This window comes from Talpa occidentalis, unplaced genomic scaffold, assembly GCF_014898055.3.
Source record: "Talpa occidentalis isolate TD23 unplaced genomic scaffold, MPIMG_talOcc4v2.1 talOcc4.15, whole genome shotgun sequence".
Classification (NCBI taxonomy): Eukaryota; Metazoa; Chordata; class Mammalia; order Eulipotyphla; family Talpidae; genus Talpa; species Talpa occidentalis.
In genome coordinates, this window is record NW_023601543.1 from 53510118 (window position 1) to 53531266 (window position 21149).

Consider the following 21149-nt stretch of genomic DNA (forward strand, 5'->3'; position numbering starts at 1 on the left):
CACTCTTTTTTTTTTTAATATTAAATTTTTATTTTATATTCCCCCATACAATTCAACGCCCCATTCTGACCCCAATCCTTCCCTCCCGCCCCGCCCCCCCCACCCCAAAAAGTGTCTCTGGTTCATAGTTTTTTGTTGATTTTGATTTTCACTTTCTTATATTCATTTTCCTGGTCCCTATTTAAGTTTTCTAGATTCCTGCTATGAGTGAGACCATCCGGTATTTTCTTTTCTTTTTGGCTTATTTCGGCTGAGCATGAGCCCTTCCAAGTGCCATCCATGTTGCTGCAAATTGCATGTGTTATCTTTTTTGAATGTGAGTAATTATTCCATGGTATATATGTACCACATCTTTCTTGATCCAGTCATCTTTTTTGGGCATTTGGGTTGTTTCCAAAGCTAGCTATTGTAAACAGTGCTGCTATAAACATAGGAGTGCAGGTGCTCTTTGGAATTGATGTTTCTGTGTCCTTTGGGTAAATACTAGGAGTGGAATTGCTGGATCATATGAAGCTCTATGTTTAGTAGGTCCAGAAATCTCCACACAGCTCTCCATAGTGGTTGTACCAGTTTGCACTCCCACAACAGTGCACAAGAGTTCCTTTTTCTCCACATCCTCGCCAACATTGTTGTTGCTAGTTTTTTAATATGTGCATTCTCACTGGTGTGAGATGGTATCTCATGTTAGTTTTGATTTGCATTTCCCTGATGACAAGTGATGTTGAAACATTTTTTCATATGGTCTGTTGGCCATTTGCATTTCCTCTTCAGAAGAAGTCTTTTTAGCTCTTCTGCCCATTTTTTGACTGGATTATTTCTTTGTTGTTGCTGAGTCTCATCAGCTCTTTGCAGATTTTTGTGATCAGTCCGTTATCATTAGTGTTGGGTGCAAAAATGTTCTTCCAGTTGGTGGGGTTTTCTCTTTGTTTTTGTTATTGTCTCTTTTGCTGTGCAGAAGCTCTTCAATTTGATGTAGTCCCAGCTGTTTATCTTCTCTTCACTATCACTGCTTTGGGTGATGTGTCTGTAAGATGTCTTTGATGTGCAAATCACGTAGTGTTTCGCTATATTTCCTTCTATGTATTTTATGGTTTCAGGTCTTATGTCTAGTTCTTTAATCCATTTTGAGTTGATTTTTGTATGGGTGAGGTAGTGGTCAAGCTTCATCTTTTGCATGTAGCGACCCAGTTTTCCCAGCAACCATTTATTGACCAAACTTTCTTTGCTCCAATGCATAAGTCTTTGCTCCTTGTCAAAGATTAGTTGACCATAAATCTGTGGGTTTATTTCTGGATTTTCTATTCGATTCCATTGGTCTGTATGTCTGTTCTTGTTCCAATACCATGCAGTTTTGATGATTATGGCTTTTAGTATAGTTTGAAGTCTGGGAGGTGTGATGCTCCATTTCCTTCTTTTTTTTTCAGTAGAGCTTTGGCTATTCGGGGTTTTGGTGATTCCATATGAATTTCATCAATAATTGTTCTATTTCTTTGAAGAATGCATTTGATTTTGATTGGAATAGCATTGAATCTGTTATTGCTTTGGTAGGATGGCCATTTTTTAAATGTTTATTCTTCCAATCCATGAGCAGGGGATGTCTTTCCATTTCTTTGTGTCTTCTTCTATTTCTTTTAACAGTGTTTTATAGTTTTCTTTGTATAGGTCCTTTACTCTTTTGTTAAGATTTATTCCCAAAATATTTGATTTTTTGTTTCAATAATAAAAGGGGTGGTTTTTTTATTTCTTCTTCTTCAGATTTATTGTTTGTGTATAGGAAGGCTACTGACTTTGGCGGTTGATTTTGTATCTGCCACTTTACTGAATTGATTGTGAGTTGAATTAGTTTTCTGTGGAGATTTTGGGTTCTCTACATATATTATCATATCATCTGCAAATAGTGATAGTTTGACTTCTTCTTTTCCTATTTGGATTCCTTGGATGTCTTTCTCTTGTCTTATTGCTCTGGCTAGGACTTCCAGTATTATATTGAAAAGCGGGTGAGAGTGGACATCCTTGTCTTGTTCCAGATCTTAATGGAATTGCTTTCAGCTTTTCACCATTGAGAATGATACTGGCTGTTGGCTTGTCATAGATGGCCTTTATGATGTTGAGGTATGTTCCTTGTATCCAAGAATTTCAAGGGCTTTTATCATGAATGGGTGTTGCACTTTGTCGAAAGCTTTCAGCATCATCTATTGATATTATCATATGGTTTTTATATTTCTTTTTGTTGATGTGTTGGATAACGTTGATTGATTTTCGGATGTTAAACCATCCTTGTGCCCCTGGAATGAATCCAACTTGGTCGTGGTGATTATCTTATGGATACATTGTTGGATTCTGATAGCTAAAATTTTATTGAGGATTTTTGCATCAGTGTTCATTAGGGAGATTGGCCTATAGTTTTCCTTTTTTGTGTTGTCCTTATTCGGTTTTGGTATTAGTGTAATATTGGCTTCATAGAACGTGTTTGGTATTGTCCCTTCCTTCTCAATTTTTTGGAATAGTTTGTGAAGGATAGGCACTAATTCGTCTCTGAATGTTTGGTAGAATTCATTTGTAAATCCATCAGGTCCTGGGCTTTTGTTTTTGGGGAGGTTTTTAATTACCCATTTCAATTTCGCTGCTTGTAATTGGTCTGTTTAGGTGTTCTATTTCTTCTTTATCTAGCTTTGGGTGATTGTAGAGTTGTAGGAATTTGTCCATCTCCTCTAGATTGTTGAACTTGTTTCCATATAACTGTTCATAGTAGTTACTGATTATTCTTTTGATTTCTGCTGTGTCCGTTGTGATTTCTCCTCTTTCATTTATGATTCTGTGTATTTGTGCTTTCTCCCTTTTTTCCTTTGTGAGCCTGGCTAGGGGTTTGTCTATTTTATTTATTTTTTCAAAGAACCAGCTCTTGGTTTCATTGATCTTTTGGATTGTTTTTTTAGTTTCAATTTCATTTATTTCTGCTTTGGTTTTTATTGTTTCTTTTCTTCTACTGGTTCTGGGGTTTTTTTGTTGTTCTTTTTCTAGATCTTTGAGCTTCGAGATTAGGTTGTTTCTTTGAGTTCTTTCTTGTTTTTTGATGTGAGCTTCTATTGCTATATATTTTCCTCTTATTACTGCTTTTGCTGCATCCCATACATTTAGGATATTGGTGTCCTCCTTGTCATTCAATTCAAAGAATTTTTTAATTTCTTCTTTGATCTCCTCGTTAGTCCAGTGGTCTTCCAGTAGTGTGGCTTTTAATCTCCATGAGGTAGGATAGTTCCTTGCCTTCTTTTTATGATTTATTTCTAGTTTGATGCCTTCGTGGTCAGAAAAGATGGTTGGTATGATTTCAATCTTGGTGTATCTATTGATATTTGTCTTGTGCCCCAGTATGTGATCGATCCTGGAGAATGATCCGTGTGTGCTTGAGAAAAATGTGTACTCCGTTTTTTTTGGGTTTAGTGTTCTATAGATGTCTGTTAAGCCCAAATGCTCTAGGTCCTTATTTAGAGCTTTAGTTTCTTTACTTATTTTTTGTCTTGTTGATCTATCCATTGTTGATAGTGTGGTGTGTTGAAGTCTCCCACTACATATGTGTTTTCTCTGATGTCTGTTTTCAGAGAGGACAACAGTTGTCTGATATATTTTGGTGCTCTTTCGTTTGGTGAGTATATGTTAATGAGTGTTATTTCTTCTTGAAGTATTGTCCCCTTAATCATAATGTAGTGACCATTGGGGTCTCTTTTTATTTTTTTTGAGTTTGAAGTCTGTTTTATCTGATATAAGTATAGCTGTTCCTGCTTTCTTTTTTGGCCCATTTGCTTGTAGGATTGTTTTCCATCCTTTGACTTTGAGCCTATTTTTATCTTTTGTAGCTAAATGTGTTTCTGGAGACAGCAAAAGGTTGGGTTTTGTTTCTTAATCCAGGCTGCAACTCTGTTTTTTTATTGAAGAGTTTAGTCCATTTACATTTAGAGTTAATATTGATATGTTAGCATCTGTATTTGCCATTATGTTTGTCTTTCCTTTGATTTTATTTATTTATTCTTTTAATAACTTTTTTTTTTTTGGTCTTCTTTCGTTGTTATTCGTCCCTCTGAGGTTCTGGCTTTAGGATTCCTTGTAGTATTTTTTGGAGTGGGGGTTTAGTCGCAATGAAATTCCGGAGTTTCTCTTTGTCTGGGAAGGTCCATATTCTTTCTTCATGGAGGAAAGAGAGCTTTGCGGGATAGAGTATTCTTGGTTGGCATCTGTTTTCTTGGAGTCTGTTGACTATGTCCCTCCACTCTCTCCTTGCCCGTAGTGTTTCTTCAGAGAAGTCTGATGTCAGCCTGATTGGTTTTCCTTTGAATGTTATCTGTTTCTTCCCTCTTGTCAGCTTCATTATTTTTTCCTTGTCCTGGATTCTTGGGAGCTTTACTATTATGTGTCTTGCTGTGTTTTTCCTTTCGTCGTGGAAGTTTGGTGTTCTTCTTGCTTCTTGTATATCAATTTTCAGCTCCTTCTCATTTGGGAAGTTCTCTTCAATTATCTCCTGGAATATTTTCTCTGTTCCTACATCTCTCTCCTCTCCTTCTGGAATTCCTATAACTCTTATATTTCCTTTCCTCATGGAGTCAGATAGTTCCCGAAGTCTTTCTTCATTCTTTTCCTTCGTACTTCTCTTTCCTTTTCTGTTTTGTTTCTTTTTATTTCTATGTCTTCAAGATTACTTATTCGTTCTTCCATTTCATCTATTCTGCTTTCATTGCTTTTCCCAGAGTTCTTTAGTTCCTCCATTAATTCTTTGATCTCCTGCATTTCTCTTACTTCCCTCTTTAGGGACTCAATTTCCTTCTTCTGATCTATCACTTTTTTAATCATGGCAATTTTAAATTCTCTTTCTGGAAGGCTCAGAAGTTCTTCCAAGTTGCTGTCGTTGCAATCTGGGGAGTGGTTTTTTTTTGTGGTGTGCTTCTTTCCTGAGGAGTTTTTAGGTTGCGTGTGGTTCTTCTACTCCCTACTGTCTGTTTTCTAATTTGTCGTATGCGTTGGGACACTGTGTTGCTCGGACTGACTGACATCTTGGGTGAACTTCTCCGCTCCCCTCTGGCTCTTCCAGGAGCCATCTCTGTCTTCTGGGGGAGCTTTCTGCTGGTTTTAGGCAGTTTTTACTGAAGAAATGTCCCTGTTCTCAAATGGCGAAGCGGGATGCAGTCCTGCGCCTCCGGTTTCAGGCACACTCTTCTGCGCACCCGGTCTGCCCCGGACGTGGGTGCCTGCTCCCTCTGTGGGCTCAGACTGCTGGTCGGAAGGGGCCTGGCGTGGAAGAACTTCCCGGCTGGCCACTGGGTCCTCCAGAACCTTCTGCCCTTTTCAAGCAGTCTTAAGAAATGTCCTGTTTTATAGGGTGTTAGTGACTTTTTTTTTCCTGGTCGCTAGGTGGCGCCAGAGATCTCTCCTATTGTCCTTGGGGGCTGTTTTTCGCCTCCCCCCACCCCGTGGGACAGAGAACAGAGCGGGAATGGTAGGGTACACCTCAACAGCTTTGGGGTGCTGTGTCTGCCTTGTGCCCCACCGTCGTGGAGAAACCACGCCCCGAATTTTCGTGCCCTGGGTCTCAGTTCAAAGCCCTCAGTTCCAGGACGCGGGCTGTAGCCCAGTTCAGTGGCGCGGGAATGGCGCCTTTTGCACCCGCTCCCGTGCCTGGGCGCCTGGTTCCTGCTCACTCAGGGAGGGACCTTCACCTCAGTGAGGACCTCCGCGCGTCTCCCCGCAAGCCTAGGTCGTCTCCCCGCAAGCCTAGGTCGCAGGCGCGGAGACCTGGGCAATCCGCGATCCAGGTCTGCACTTGCTTTTCAAGCGCGCAGAGCGGGCCGCTTTCCCGCGCCAGCTTACCGGCAGCCCGGGCTGTGTGCGCGTCTCCCGGGGTCTTTGTTCTTCTCTAATGGCGCCCGGAGCCGTTCGCTCACCGCCGCGGCGGATCCTGCAGAGTTCGCCTCAGCTCCCGTTCACGGGGTGTGGTGGCTGCAATACTTCCTTTCCACTCACAGTCCCGCTTGCTGCGTCCGTTTTTCTTGTTGGCCGTTTTGGTTTGTTGTTTCCTCCTCTCTGCCGGTCGAGAGTGCCCACAAAACACTCTTAAAAGAAATAGAAGAAGACACAAAGAAATGGAAAGATATGCCGTGCTAATGGATTGGAAGAATTAACATCATCAAAATGGCCATCCTACCAAAAGCAATTTGCAGATTCAATGCAATTCCAATTAAAATCTCATTGACATTCTTCAAGGAAATAGAAAAAAAACATTGTGGAAATTCATAGGGAACCACAAAATCCCAGAATAGTAAAAGCTCTCCTCACTAAAAGGAGATGAATGGAGGCATTACACTCACAGACTTCAAGCAATACTACAAAGCCATTATTATAAAAACAGCATGCTATTGGGACAAAAACCATCACACAGAACAATGGACTCAAATTGAAAAACGCAGAAATAAAACAACACATTTATGGTCAGCTAATCTATAACAATGGAACAAATATACACTGGAACAAGGAAAGCTTCTTCAATAAATGGTGCTGGGAAAGCTGGATTGCAACATGCAGAATAAAGACATTAGACTATGTCACACCATATACAAAAAGCAAATATTTGAATGTAAGGCCTGACACCAGAAGAAATCATAGGCAAAATGTTACCTGACATAAAGCTCAGAAATGTCTTTGAGGATTCTTCTCCAGAAGCCAGGAAAACGGAGGAAAAGACAAACAGCTGGGACTACATCACTAAAAAGTTTCTGTACAGCAAAAGAGACAATGATCAATTATCAGGGAAATGCAAATCAAAAGCACAATGAGATACCACCTCTCTCCAGTATGAATGGCCCACATTAGAAAAACCTCAAACAACAAATGCTGATGAGGATGTGGAGAAAATGGAACCCTCTTACACTGCTGGTGGGAATGTAAACTGGTCCAGCCACTGGAGGAAGCCATGTGGAGGTTCCTCAGACCACTGAAAATGGATCTACCATATGTTCCAGCAATTCCACTCTTAGGAATCTACCCAAAGGATACAAAAACATAAACTCAAAAGGAAACCTGCATGCCTATGTTTATTGCAGCACTATTTATAATAGTCAAGACATGGAAACACCTCAAATGTCCCAAAACAGACAAATGAATCAAAAAGTTGTGGTATATATATATATATATATATATATATATATATATATATATATATCCAATGGAAAATTACACATCAATCAAAAAAGAAAAACTCTTGCCATTTGCAGCAACATGGGTGGAGTTGAAAGGGATTATGCTAGCTGAAATTAGTCAGATGGAAAAAGATAAATACCAGATGGTCTCACCAAATGAAAGGTCAAGAAAAAGTCAAAACCAGCAAGCTGACCATAGAACTGAGGCATACAGCAAAGGAGGGGGTGGGCGTGGGGGTAAAACAGTGGAGGGATGAACACAGGGGAATATGATGATGATTCACGGTGGGAGAACTATGGGGACTACAGCAATTTAAGAAAAACATTTTAGTTACTTAATTAAAAAAAAATTCTAGCAAACTGAATATAGCAACTTATCAAGAGATACATCCACCACGATCAAGTATGCTTCATCCCAGGGATGCAAGCCTGGTTCCACATAACTAAATCAATCAATGTTACCCATCAGATCAACAAAAAGGAAGAAAACAATCTTGAGATCATCACAATAGGTGTCAAAAAAGCATTTGACAAGATCCACATCCATTTATGATAACAGCTCTCCAAAAATGGGAATAAATGGAACGTATCTAAATATTATAAAAGCCATGTATGACAAATCTACAACCAATATCATAAAGGTGAAAAGCTAAAAGCATTTCCACTGAGATCAGGAACGAGACAGGGATGAGCAATATTACCACCATTATTCAACCCAATTTTAGATGTCCTAGCTGACATATCACTAGGGCAAGAAAATGCTAGAAGATGTGAAACTGTCACTGTTCACTGATGACATGCTAATATACTTAGAGAAACCGAAAGATTCTACCAAGAAAACTTCCCAGAAAAAAAAAAAAAAAAACGAATACAGTAAGGTGGCAGGATACAAAATCAAAACACAAAAATCAGTGGCATTTCTGTATGTGAGCAATGTGTCAGAATAAAGGGAAATAAGGGATAAAGTTCCATTGACAATCATGCTAAAATAATGAAATACCTGGGAACAAATCTAACAAAGGAGGAGAAGGACTTGTAGAATGAAAACTCTAAAACCCTATTAAACGAATAAAAGACAACACAAAGAAATGGAAAGACATACCATGCTCATTGGTAGGAAGAATTAATAATATTACAATGGCCATATTACCCTAATCAATTTATAGATTTAACACAACACCTATCAAAATACCAATGACTTTTTTAATGAATTATTTTATTTATTTTTATTTTTTTATTAAATAATAAATTTTATTTTTATATTCCCCATACAATTGCAACCCCCCCATTCTGACCCCAATCCCTCCCCTCTCGCCACCCACCCCCCCAAAAGTGTCTCTGGTTCATAGTTTTTTGTTGATTTTGATTTTCACTTTCTTATAGTTATTAATTTTCCTGGTCCCTTATTTAAGTTTTCTAGATTCCTGCTATGAGTGAGACCATCCGGTATTTTTCTTTTTCTTTCTGGCTTATTTTGCTGAGCATGATCCCTTCCAGCGCCATCCATGTTGCTGCAAATTGCATGTGTTTATCTTTTTTGAATGCTGAGTAATATTCCATGGTATATATGTACCACATCTTCTTGATCCAGTCATCTACTTTTGGGCATTTGGGTTGTTTCCAAAGCTTAGCTATTGTAAATAGTGCTGCTATAAACATAGGGGTGCAGGTGTTCTTTGGAATTGATGTTTCTGTGTCCTTTGGGTAAATACCTAGGAGTGGAATTGCTGGATCATAGTCTTACATCATTTTTCATTTTTGCACAATGTATGCATTTTCATTACATTCCCCATACAATTCCCACCACCTTTTTCTGACCCTAATCCCTCTTCTCCTCCCACCGCCCCCCACTGTAGTGTGTCTCTGGTCTATAGTTGCTTGTTGATTTTGATATTTACTTTATTGCAATTAGTTTTTTTCCTGGTCCATATTTAGGTTTTCTAAATTCCTGCTATGAGTGAGACCATCCTGTCAAAATACCAATGACTTTTAAAAAGGAAATAGAACTATTGTCAAATTTATATGAAACCACAAAAGGCCCAGGATAGCTAAAACAATTTTGTGAGTAAAAAATAATATTGGAGGCATCATTCTTCCTGACTTCAATTTTATACAAAAACAATAATCAAAACAGTATGGTACTGAAACAAAAACTGAAGTTCGGAACAATGGAACAGAATTGAACACCCAGAGATAAATGCATATAAATATTGACAGCTAATTTTTGACCAGGAAATTAAGACCATGCAATGGAGAAAAGATAGTCTTTTTAATAAATGATGCTTGGAAACGTGGATAACCACTTCAAAAAAATAAAGCAATACCCTTATCTAAGACCATACATGAAAGTCCAGTCAAAATGTACAAAATATTTGGACATAAGAACCAAAGCCATAAAGCACTTGAAAGAAAATATAGGGAACACACTACAGGACTACCACAAATGCATATTTGAGACTACAACCCCAGCATCAAGGGAAACAAAAGCAAAAGTAAACAAGTAGGGACTACATCAAACTTAAAAGCTTTTGCACCTCAAAAGAAACCATTACAAAAGAAAAAAGGCAACCCACAGAGCGGGGGGTGGGGGAAAAATAGTAACATAACATATATCTGATAAGGGTTTAATCTCCAAAGTATACAAGGTGCTTACTTAGACAATCCTGCAACACAAAGACAAATGACGCAATTAAAAAATAAACAGGAGTGGAATTGCTGGATCATATGGAAGCTCTATGTTTAGTAGGTCAAGAAATCTCCACACAGTTCTCCATAGTGGTTGGACCAGTTTGCACTCCCACCAACAGTGCAGGAGAGTTCCCTTCTCTCCATAACCTCGCCAACATTTGTTGTTGCTAGTTTTTTTTTTTTTAATGTGCCATTCTCACTGGTGTAAGATAGTATCTCATTGTAGTTTTGATTTGCATTTCCCTGATTGCAAGTGATGTTGAACATTTTTTCATATGCCTGTTGGCCATTTGCATTTCCTCTTCAGAGAAGTTTCGTTTTAGCTCTTCTGCCCATTTTTTGACAGGATTATTTTCTTTGTTTTTGTTGAGTTGCATCAGCTCTTTGTAGATTTTTGTGATCAGTCCTTTATCATTAGTGTATTTACCCAAAGGACACAGAAACATCAATTCCAAAGAGCACCTGCACCCCTATGTTTATAGCAGCACTATTTACAATAGCTAAGCTTTGGAAACAACCCAAATGCCCAAAATAGGTGACTGGATCAAAAAGATGTGGTACATATGCACCATGGAATATTACTCAGCATTCAAAAAAGATAAACACATGCAATTTGCAGCAACATGGATGGCGCTGGAAGGGATCATGCTCAGCGAAATAAGCCAGAATGAAAAAGAAAATTACCGGATGGTCTCACTCATAGCAGGAATCTAGAAAACATAAATAAGAGACCAGGAAAAAGAATAACTATAAGAAAGTGAAATTCAAAATCAACAAAAAACTATGAACCAGAGACATTCTATGGGGGTGGGGGGGCAGGGAAATGAGGGAATGGGGTCAAAATAAGGGGGTTGCAATTGTATGGGGACTATAAAAATAAAATTTAAATTAAAAAAATGAATAAAATAAACAGGGGGGGGCTCCCCTGGTGGTGCAGCGATTGAGCTCCGGCTTCCCGCAGTGTCTGCAGTGCTGGTTCCATCTCCGGCCCCCAGGGGAGGGTCCCACATGGTGCGCTGCTGAGCAGCGCTGCGCCGCTGCTCCCCTCAGCAGTGTATTTCATCAGTCTGCCTGTTCTGTTCCCCGCTCTGGCTCTGGTGAATTCTATCACCTTCCCGCGCTCCTGACTGTACCCAGTGCTTGTGTATATAAATAAGTAAATCTTTAAAAATAAATAAATAAATAAAGGGGGGCCTCCTTGGTGGCGCAGGCAGCTGAGCGCCACACTGTGAAGCTGTCCGCAGCCTCTGCAGCGTTGGTTCGATCCCGGCTGGCCGGCGAGATTCCCACATGGCGCAGCAGACCTCTCCTGTCTCGCCTACTGCTCCCCTCAGCAGTGTATTTCGCCTGTCTGCCTGTTCTGTTCCCCGTTCTGTCTCTGGTGAATCTTCTCACCCTCCCACGCATCTGGCCTGTATCCCAGTTCTTGTATAAAAAATAAATAAATCTTAAAAAAATTAAAAAGGTCAATGGACCTCAATAAACACTTCTCTAGGTGAGACATATGAAAAAAACCTGTTCAATGTCACTTATTATAAGAGAAATGAAAATTTAAACCACACTGAGTTATCCTAACCACTGTGAGAATGGTCCATATGAAAAAAAAAAAAAAAGAACAGAATTGACAAATGTTGATGAGGTTGGAGTGAAAAAGGAACTCTTATCCACTGTGGGTGGGAATGCAAGTTGGTACCGCCCCTGTGGAAAGGAGTAAGGAGATGTCTCAAGAAAATAAAAATGGAAATCCCAGCAATACCACTCTTAGGTCTATCCAAATAACATGAAATCCAAATAGCATGAAAATTTTAATATAGAAAGAACTATCTGTCTACGTAGAAGCACTGTTTCCTGCTTATTTTCTGTGTGGTTGATCTACTAGTAAAAGTGGGTTGTTGGTGTCCCCAACCACTGTTGTGTTGCTGCCAACATGTTTTCCAATTTGATAATAATTGCTTTATATATTTTGATATTCCATCATTGGTGAATGTGTATTGATGAGTGTTTTGTATTCCTGAAGTTGTGTTCCCTTAATCATTACATAGTGTCCGTCCCTGTCTCTTGGTACCATATTTTTAACTGGAAATCTATTTTATCTGATATATGTATGTCTGTCCTTTCCTTTCTTTGGATTGCATTTACCTGTAGGATTGTTTTCCAACTCTTTTTCTGAGCCTTTAGAGCAAAGGTGTTTATCTTTTGAGCAAAGGTGGTTTCCTGGAGACAACATAAAGTTGAATTTTGATTTCTGATCCAACCAGGATCTCTGTGCCTTTTGATTGATGAGTTCAGTCCATTTACATTTAGAGTGATTATTGATACATAAGTTCCTTTTATGGCCATTTTGTCCTTAGTTTTCTGGTTCTATCGATTTTCGTGTGTGTGTGTGTGTGTGTGTGTGTGCGCGCGCGTGTTCTTCCCTCTTCCCTTTGATTCAGATACGAGAACTCCATTCAGAAATTCTTTCAGGGTATGCCTTGTGTTTTCAAACTCCTTCAGCTTCTGTTTGTCTGAGAAGGTCTTTATTTCTTCCTCATATCTGGAGAGTCTTGCAGAATAGGTTATTCTTGGCTGTCAGTTTTCATCTCTATGTATTTTGTATTTTGTTTAAGATTTATTTATTTATTTATTTATTTATGCATACAAGAACTGGGTATAGGCCACAGGTGCAGGGGGTGAGAGGATTCACCAGAGACAGAGTGGGGAGCAGAACAGGTAGATCTACTGAAATACATGCTGAGGGGAAGAGGAAGGGGTCTGCTGCACCGTGTGTTAGCTCCCTGGCCGGGGATCGAACTCATGCCACAGTGGCTGGGGATAGCTTGATAGCGCTGAGACATTAACCCCTGCACCACCGGGGAGGGCCCTGCATTTTATATTTTTATCTGTATGTATTTTGAAGACATCATTCCATTCTCTGCTTGCCCAAAGTGCTTTCTCAGAGTAGGTAGATTTACGCCTGAGGGGGATTTCTTTATGGGTTATCTGCTTCTTCCCCTAGCCAGTTTCAACAATCTTTCTTTGTCTTGAACACTTGGAATTTTGTCCCAATTACATATCTTGGTGTAGGCCTCGTTACATTAAGGTAACCAGGCATTCTTCTGTTTTATACGTTGTATATTGGGTTCCTTCTCCAGGAAGGAAATACTTTCCTAAATACTTTCACTGTTCCCTTCATTTTCTCTTCCACTTCTGTAAAATACACTGCTGAGGGGAGCAGCGGGCTAGACAGGAGAGGTCTGCTGCGCCATGTGGCCAGGTATCGAACTCGTGCTGCAGAGGCTGTGGATTGCTTCATAGTGCAGGACTTAACCCCTTGTGCCACCAGGGAGGCCCAATTGTTCTTTTATTTCTTTTCCTCATGGAGTCAGACAATTCTTGTAGTGTTTTGGTCATTCTTTCTTCATATTCCTCTTCTGACACCTGTATTCTTTGTGCATTACCATCTTCGAGGTCATGCATTCAAGCCCATTTGGCCTATTCTACTTTCATATATTTCTTCTATTTTTTAAAGATTTATTTATTTATGCATAGATGAACTGGGGGGTGCAGGGGATGAGAGGGTTCGCTGGAGACAGAGCGGGAAACAGAACAGGCAGACTGACAGAAATACACTGCGGAGGGGAGCAGTGGGCGAGACAGGAGAGGTCTGCTGCGCCATGTGGGTCACCTCCCTGGCCGGGGATCGAACTCGTGCTGCAGTGGCTGCGGACAGCTTCACAGTGCTGCGCCTTACCTCCTTGCGCCACCAGGGAGGCCCCTACTTCCAAATATTTCTCCACAATATTTTATGCACTCTACTGATCTTTTCATGCCCAATATTTCCATTATTTTCTTATTTAAAGGTTCAGATTCTCTTTTGCCCATTATTTCTCTGGATACTAATATGTTTTTTTCTGAATTTCTTGTATATCTTTGGTCTTTTTTGTGTTTTCATTTCTTTGTCATGGCAATTTTGAACTCTATATCTGATAGGAAGAAAAGATCCTCCATTTCTTTAGGTTTGTTCTGGAAATTTATTCTCTTTCTGTGGTGAAGTATTCCTTGAAGACTCAAGGTGCCATGTGTTGTAGTCTTCCATCTGCCCATTTAGCTTTTCCTGGTTTGGAGTTTCAGTAGATTGTATGACACTGTTGGGCAGAACTGATCTTCACTTGATAAATCAGAAGTGCTGGAGGGGCCTGGAGGCTTCCAGCCACTGGTGAAAATGATGTGCAATTGTGGTTCATGTTTGTGGTACTGTTGATACCCTTGCTCTTTTTGTTTCCAGGCCTGCATCTTTACAGTCTGCATTTGTGGTTTTAGTGCTGCTTTACAGGGTCAGCTTTAATCTCCAAGGAGTGGGACAGGAGGAGCACTTCTCTGTCTTGTTCTCTTCACTGGTGTCCCTGTCCACTTGGCTCACCCCAGCATTCCTGCCTGTATCTTCCTCAGATAAGGGTGTGCTTCCACACTAATAAACTCTCCCTTCCCAGGGCTGCCAGCCAAACGTGGGAACTCAGTTTGCAATACTGTCTCCTACCCTGGTCGCAGTCTCTAGGCATCTTCCTTCATTCACCTTTTTTTTTTTTTTATTGAGTTGATTTTCCTCAGCATTTTTTAAAATTGCCATCAGTATTGGTCTCCAACATCCAAGAGTGCTCTAATTTCATCCAAAGTCACGGGGTCTCCTAGGCTGGTACCTTTTTGGACGACGTTAGATTCCCCCACCCACCCACCCACCCAGGAACAAATCACCTATTTCACAACTCCCAATCTCCTGTAGTTTTTTTTTTTCCCCTCTGTCATTTGTGATGTGTTCTTCTCTCTCCTCGTTTTCATATTTTTATGGGTTTTAATAACAGTAGGTTTTTTTTAAATGTTGCCTTTACACCTATTTGATTCATGTAGACCACCTGCCACCGTAGAAGCAGAAAAGACTACTCATTTGCTCAGCCTCCTTTCCAGCTAGGGTTTGAGCACCTGGCTAGACTTCATCAATTAGATTAACTTACTCTAGACTAGTAATCAAAAGTTAATGTTTAACGAAGCAGAGACTAAGAATACACAGATGACAAATAGGCACGTGAAAAGATGTTCACCATCTCTTATTAGAGAAATGCAGTCTAAACACAAATACCTGTGTGAATGGCTATTATGCAAACAGCAAGTAACAACAGGTATTAGAGAGGATGTGGAGAATGGAACATTTATGCACTGTTGATGAATTATAAATTGGTTTAGCTATTATGGAAAGCAGTATCAGGACTCCTCAAAAATTAAAAGTAGGAATTCTACGTGCTTCTTATTCCACTTGTAGGTATATACCTGAAAAATGCAAAAAAAAAAAAAAAAAAAAAAAAAAAAAAAAAAAACACCGTTTAAGAGACATAGGCACTCATTGCACCACTATTTACAATGGCCAAGAACTGTGACCAAACTATGTGCCCATCAACTGACAAATGGTTCAAGAAGATGTGCTGTGGGGCTGAGGCGACTCTGGGCTACAGCCTGCCTCCTTTTCAGCAGGTCATGCCTAAGAAAGTGGAAATGATGAGAAAGGCCAGTGGAAAGGCCACTGGGCAAAAGCCAGAACAAGGAACCAGAGACACCACTTCCTCCTCTGAGTCCTGTGGCAGTTGGTCCTAAAGGTTGTGTCACCACAGCTATCCATCATGCCAAACCAGATTCCGTAACAGATTTGACAGCTGAGGCCATCAGTGTAGCTACTGCAGTACCTCCGTTGTGGGGAGAGGCTAATGCTCTGTCTGTCATTGTCTGTCCAAGGTGTTAGAACTCGGGAAGAGGCATGTGGTTTGGATAAGGTGGTAAATCTCATGGAAAGTGGTGAGGCTTTTGGCCTCCATGACTCCAGGAGAGTTCTTGGAGAAATGGAAAAAGCAAGTTGAAAAGAATCAAAGCAAAAAATGAAAAATACATCCCAGAGAAGCTTTTTTATGGGTTTGGGTGAAGAGGCTGGCTAATAACTAAGTAACCACACTTAAAATGCACAGAACATGGGATAAATATGTACACATGTACATTTAAATAACAGGACTCAAAAAAGTAGAAACCCTGAAAGCATTATACATTAAATACAGGTTCCAAAATCTCTGACCCCAAGCAGCTTACAAATCATGGACTACAACTTGGTGTGGGTGAATGCAGCTGCAGCAGCTAAATCTGGTTTCCAGGTGTGGTGGAAAGGTAGAGGGGGAACTGCAGATGGTGTAATCTAGTTTCCAGGGATGTCATGAGCAGTGTCCTCTGGGAAAATTCTGAGGCGGGATTCTGGACATCATGTGTGGCTGTGTTCCCTCTGTATCTGGTTTCAAGTCTCATGAAGTCTGTGAGCTACCTAATACCTGTTTAACAAATTCCTCTTTGCTTATTCCCATTGAGTTCATTTCTATGACATACAGCTGTGACACATTGGCGTTCCTAGTCCTGGTTCTGCCATCAACTTGTTCTTGTCCTGCAAAGTAAGTTATGAACATTCTCTTGGCCTCACTTCTATCCTCTCTTAATAGCAGCATGGCCAAATTCTTGGTTCTACATTAGTGGTTTGTGACTGTGATCACAGCAGTTTTGTGCTACCATGAAGAGACAACTATGAAGATCACGTTCAGAATTCATCACTGTGTTGTAATTTGGTGCCATGGCTTCTACAAAGTTCAAGCTTTTTGACTGCATAAATGTAGCTGTATCATGCCTAGATCTTCTAGTACACATGATTGCGCCACCATTACTGGATATTTGTTCCACTGACTTGGCTTGTGGTGCTTATCGTTTGTTCTAATGTGGTGGCATGCTTGGTGGTCTCGCCAGCATCCATTTCCTCCCTGAAGGGGCAGGAAGGCCACAGGGCAGGTTTTCTGATCCAGCACACCAGACCGGGTAAAGGAGGAGAAGGTTCCGGAGCCCTCAGTGGCTTTTGCAGGCTTTTATTGGGATTTACCAGGTACACAGCAGGCAGGGGTGCTGGGGGGCTGGGAGGCCTCCCAGCCCCCAGCAAGTCTTCACTCTATCTGGGCTCTCCGGCCTTCTCTGGTGCTTCTCTCGTAGTTCTTTGTGCTTCTCTGCTCTCTCTGATTCTACTGCTTCTCTTCTGTTCGTTCTGCTTCTCTCGGCTTCTGCTTGGCGTCTGCGTGATGCCGCCCTTAAAAGCCCAGTCTTAGCCCAGGTGAGTCCCATCTACCTATGCCCACACCCTGTTCCAGGTGCCCGCCATCAGGCATGCATTCGGGACCACAGGGTTCCATCAACTAGCCTAATGGCGGGAGGGAAGAAAAGCCTGATACTTTTTACCTTACCCTACAATCTACCCCCTCAGGGTTTTCTGCCAGACAGCCTATACAAGTCATATACGTTTCTCTTGGCAACAGAACACTGCAGCCATGGCCCACAAAAGCAAATGAAATACATAACAAAATACAGCAGAACACAAATAAGTCCAGGCAGGGTACCAACCTAGCGGCAAAAGACAATTATTGGCACCAGCAGATGATCCACCAAATCTGCTGCCGAAGGCACTGCTCATACAAGAGGGGGAGCCACTCACAGCATCTGCCGTCACACACCAGGAGCCATCAGGCTTCCTGGCCATCTCCGGCTGTGGTCTCGGCCACAAGCCACACACCACATCCACGCCCAGGATGCACTCACTCTGGGATTGGCGATTCTATACTGTTGTGGGTAATTGCCCAACCCTCAGGGATTCTGTCTGCGGTCACTCCAACACTTGTGTAGGGGCAGGACTGACACAGGGCAGGTTTTCTGATCCCATGCAGACCGGGTGAAGGAGGAGTCAGAGATCTCAGTGGTTTTGCAGGTTTTTATTGGGATTTACCCGGTACACAGGCAAGGGTGCTTGGGGCCGGGAGGCTGGCAGGCCTCCCAGCCCCCAGCAAGTCTTCACTCTATCTGGGCTCTCCGGCATTCTTGGCGGCTTCTCTCTCGGCTTCTCTTTCAGCTTCTGCTGGCATCCCCGTGACGGCATCCTTAAAAGCCCAGTCTCAGCCCAGGTGAATCCCATCTACCTATGCCCACACCCTATTCCAGGTGTCTGCCATCAGGCATGTATTCAGGACCGCAAGGATCCATCATCTATCCTGATGGCGGGAGGGCAGAAAAGCCTGACATTTTTCCTTACCCTACAGTCCACCCCCTCAGGGTTTTCTGCCATATAGTCTTCATATATACAATTTTCTTAGCAAACAAACAAGGCAGCCATGGCCCACAAAAGCAAATACATCACAATATTAAAAAAAAACAACAGAACACAAATAAGTCCAGTCAGGGCCCCAACCTAGTGGCAAAAGACAATTATTGGTACCAGCAGATGAGCCACCAAATCTGCTGCCGAAGGCACTGCTCATATGAGGGAGGGGAACCACTTACGGCATCTACTGTAACACGCCAGGAGCCGTCAGGCTTCCTGGCCTTCTCTGGCTGTAGTCTTGGCTACAAGCCACACACTGCATCCACCCCAGGATGCACTAGCTCTGGGATTGGCAATTTTATTCTGTTGGGGGTAATCGCCAGCCCTCAGGGTTTCTGTCTGTGGTAGCTCCAACATTCGGCCTTCATAGCCACCAATGTGACTCGCAGACCCCTGCGCTCAGGCCAACCCACTGCACAAGCACGTGGGTCGGGGATGCAAACTCTACATTCGGCTTGGGCTCCACCCCAAGCCACGTTCCCCACCCGTCTCCCAAGGATGGGTTCCTCAGCTCCTCACCCTCACTCAAGAATGAGCAGGGCATCACCCACAGGTGATTTTAAGAGACTCACTGATCTTCAGCATGCTCGGGCTGCTTAACAGCCGCTCAGGGCTTCCCAAACTTAGCATCAACACCAGCTTTTGCCTTCTCAGTTGGCTTTTCTCCTCCGCCTGGCTGCTGGGCATACACAGGCTGCTTTTGGCCATCAAGGCCCACTGGCCACCCCTGACTCTCAAAAAAAAAACCATAACCTGCCAAGGTCCTCCGCCTTCTGGCAGGATTGTCAGCCCAAGTCCATCAGTCCAAGTCCATCAGTGCAAGTACATTAGGCTAAGTTTGTTGGCCCTTCTGTGAATCAGCACTGGCGAGCTCCGAATCGTGGTCCTCTCTTCCCAATGATTCTTGCTGCTTCGGGGGTCTTTGGCTGGTCCTCTCGGGGGTCATTGTCTGGTCCTCTCGGGCGTCTCCTCCATGCGAGGTCTCGTCCTGCAGCTGCCGGATGGTGTCCACCTTCTGTGCCGCCATGGCGCCTCCAGCGTCGTCACAGGCAAACACAGTCTGTTACTCCTTAGTCCCTCCAGGTCTTTGGAGGGCTCCATACCCGTCTGCACAGATCATCCTGCCGACTATGCCAATTGTAGGGGCAGGACTGACACAGGGCAGGTTTTCTGATCCCATGCAGACCGGGTAAAGGAGGAGTCAGAGTTCTCAGTGGTTTTGCAGGTTTTTATTGGGATTTACCTGGTACACAGGCAAGGGTGCTGGGGGGCTGGGAGGCTGGCAGTCCTTAAAAGCCTGACATTTTTCCTTACCCTACAACTTGGCTTTCATAGCCACCAGTGCGACCTGCAGACCCCTGCACTCAGACCAACCCACTGCACAAGCTCATGGGTCGGGGATCCGTGGATACAAGCTCCACATGCGGCCTCTCTTGGGTCCCCTCTTTGGCTGTGGGCTCCACCACAAGCCACGCTCCCCACCCATCCCCCAAGGACGGGTTCCTCAACTCCTCACCCTCAGCAAGCAGGGCATCACCCACAGGTAATTTTAAGAGGCTCACTGGCCTTCAACATATGCAAGTTGCTTAACAGCCACTCAGGGCTTCTCAATCTCAGTACCAACTTTTGCCTTCTCAGTTGGCTTTTCTCCTCTGCCTTGACTGCTGGGCAATGCACTGGCTGCTTTTGGCCACCAAGGCCCACTGGCCACCCCCAGATTCCCAAAACATATCAAACTTGCCAAGATCCTCCGCCTTCTGGCGGGATTGTTAGTCCATTAGTCCAAGTTCATCAGTTTCCTGGCATCAGTACTGGTCGATCTCTGAATCATGGTCCTCTCTTCCCCAAAAATTCTTGCTGCCTTGGGGGTCGTTGGCTGGTCCTCTCGGTCGTCCCCATCATGCGAAGTCTAGTCCTGTAGCTCCCAGGCCTTGTCTACTTCCTGTACCGCCATGACGCCTCCAGCATTGTCACGGGCTCTCGGTCTGCTACTCCTCAGTCCCTCCAGAGGTCTTCAGAGGGCTCCATACCCGTCTGCATGGATCATCTTGCCGGCTTACGCCAATTGTAAGAGCAGGAAGGCCACAGGGCAGGTTTTCTGATCCAGCACACCAGACCGGGTAAAGGAGGAGAGAGTCCTGGAGCCCTCAGTGGCTTTTGCAGGCTTTTATTGGGATTTACCAGGTACACAGCAGGCAGGGGTGCTGGGGGGGCGGGAGGCTGGCAGGCCTCCCAGCCCCCAGCAAGTCTTCACTCTATCTGGGCTCTCCGGCATTCCCTGGTGCTTCTCTCGTAGTTCTTTATGCTTCTCTTCTGTTCGTTCTGCTTCTCTCGGCTTCTGCTTGGCGTCCCCGTGACACTGCCCTTAAAAGCCCAGTCTTAGCCCAGGTGAATCCCATCTACATATGCCCACACCCTAATCCAGGTGCCCGCCATCAGGCATGCATTCGGGACCACAGGGTTCCGTCATCTAGTCTAATGGCGGGAGGGCCGAAAAGCCTGATAATTTTTACCTAACCCTACACTCCCCAAACCCACTATATAGCAGTCATATATTCACTTGGGACTCACCAAACCCTTGCATCCAAGTGTAGGGTAAATTAAATTGTCAGGATTTTCTCCGCCCTCCTGCCATTAGCATTAGTGATAGATCCCTGCGGAGCTACATGCATGCCTGATGGCAGGCACCTGGAGTAGGGTGTGGGCATGCATAGGTGGGCACACCTGGCCTGAGAGACAGGGCTCATAACGGTGGCATCAGGGGAATGCCAGTAGAGTAGCAAAAAGAAGAACGAGAGCAGAACCAGCAGAGCAGCAAAGGAGAAGCAGAGAACAGAGCCTGCGTGAGAATGCTAGAGAGCCCAAGAAAGAGTGAGGACTTGCTGGGGGCTGGGAGGCCTGCCGGGCTCCTGGGCCCCCGGCACCCCTGCCTGCCGTGTACCTGGTGGTTGCTGTACTACATATGATGTAAAAAGCTCAATAAAAGCCTGAAAAAGCCCCTGAGGGCTCCAGGACTCTCCTTTACCCGTCTGCCTGGATCATAGAGAACCTGCACTGTGCCTTCCTGGCACTACACAAGAATG

The 21149-nt window shown here is 43.2% G+C and overlaps 1 protein-coding gene across 1 annotated transcript in view; it reads right to left on the reverse strand.

Moving 5' to 3' along the window:
- The window catches only part of ITIH6 (inter-alpha-trypsin inhibitor heavy chain family member 6), a 77197-nt gene that overhangs the window by 4324 nt on the left and 51724 nt on the right, over nucleotides 1–21149 (reverse strand).